Raw genomic sequence first — 1,971 nt, 5'->3', positions numbered from 1 at the left:
AACGTGTTACAAAATATTGGTATTATGGCATATAAATTGGATCTTCCTACATCTTCCCAAGTGCACCTTGTTTTCCATGTTTCATGCTTAAAGAAGGTTATAGGTGAGAAGATCTCGGTTCAAAAAATATTACCAGAACTTGAAAAGGGAGGAAAAAACATATTGGAACCTGAGGCAATGACAGAAATAAGAAATCGATAGCTACAAAATCAATCAATTTCACAGTATCTCATCAAGTGGAAGAACTTAATCACTGAAGATTCCACATGGGAGGATGATAATTTTATATAGAAGCATCCAAAACTACTCAAGCATTGAGGACAAAACTTTTTGAAGGAGAGGGGCATGTTATGTCCCTATACTACTAGTGTAACCCCTTATTGTTATTAGTGAAATTCCCTTATTGTATTATTGTGCCCATGTAGTCCCCATGTTGTTATTATTGTGCCCCATAGAAGCCCACTATTGCTATTCGTATGCCCCTACAACACTGTTGTTATGTATGCTCTGATTATATTGGGACCCCTTAGACTCCTATATATAGAAACGAGGTATTGTCATTTGTATCATCCAAGAATTGTTCGTTTGTGTAATGTAAAGGAATTTCCCCCCTCGAAGGGTTTGATTTTGAAGTCATTGATCTATCTTTTCTTCTATTTTGTGAGTTGGTCACATAAAATATACATTCAAAATATAAGTCCTCATCGAATTTTGGAAGACAAGACTCCTATAGTAGTGTTCACTAGATAAAAACCCCAGGTTGGTTATTTGAGAATATTTGATTGTCCTATTTACATTCATGAAACAAAAGATAAGAGAAGGAATATAGATCCTTAAGGAAAGAAATGGATATTTGTTGCTTACAGTGAGTCATCAAAGGCCTATAGAATATATGTTCTAGGATAAAAACAGGTTGAAGTGAGTAGGGATGTGGCCTTTAATGAGAGGGTGGCCTATTGGAAATCCAAAGAAGTTACCATGAACTTTGATGAGGATGAAGAACATGAAGCTCCCAAGGAAGAATAAGGTTCTATCCCATCAAATCCTTCAAAACCACATGTTCATCATCAAGAAGACCTAGAAGGGCCTAATGATCCAATGGATTTGGCTGTTGTTCTTGATATTAGGAAGAGCCCAGCTTAGCTAGAATCCACTTTGTTGGAAGTAGAAGGACATGCATCACAACATGACTCCAGGGAAAGAATGAGGAAAAATATTTATTTTGGATATGCATCTTTAATGACTAATATTAATGATGTTTAACCTTACACCTTTGAATAAGGCTATAGCCATCATGTTTGGAAGAATGTGATGTTGGAATAATACCTATCAATTATGAATAATGATGTATGGGATATTGTGCCTAAACCTGAACGAAAATCAGTGGTATCCTCCAAATGGGTATACAATATCAAGCGTTCACTGGATGGCAATATTAATAGATACAAGGAAAGTTTTGTGGCTAAAGGGTTCTCCCAGAAAGAGGGATAAGACTATGATGAGACATTTTCTCCTATTATCAGATACACTACCATTAGATATATTATTTATATTTCTTCCTCTATGGGTTCACATTTACATTACATGTATGTAAAGACTACTTTTCATAATGGTGTAATTGATGAAGGAGTGTACATTGAACAACCTCAAGGTTTTAAGGTTCATGGAAGAGAATCTCATGTCTTTAGATTGAAGAAAGCCTTGTATGGACATAAGAAAGAAACGAGAGTTTGTTTTAAATGAATTGACAATTATCTAACAAGACTTGGTTTCTCTAAGAGAAATGATGAGCCAAACCTATACTTCAAGGTTGAGAAAAATGAATCTGTGATTCTATTACTATATGTTGACGCCTTATTGTTGACAAGTGTGGAGCATCTCAATATTCACTGTAAGAGGGAGCTAACTTCCAAATTTTATATGAAGGATATTATATTAATGCATTACTATTTGGGGCTAAAAGTATTGTAG

The sequence above is a fragment of the Pinus tabuliformis genome, chromosome 7 (genome assembly GCF_031772625.1).
Source record: "Pinus tabuliformis cultivar Carrire ecotype Pingquan chromosome 7, CPIR1, whole genome shotgun sequence".
In the NCBI taxonomy this organism is placed as follows: Eukaryota; Viridiplantae; Streptophyta; class Pinopsida; order Pinales; family Pinaceae; genus Pinus; species Pinus tabuliformis.
The sequence above is the reverse complement of the archived record's forward strand: the minus strand, read 5'-3'. Positions refer to the sequence as shown.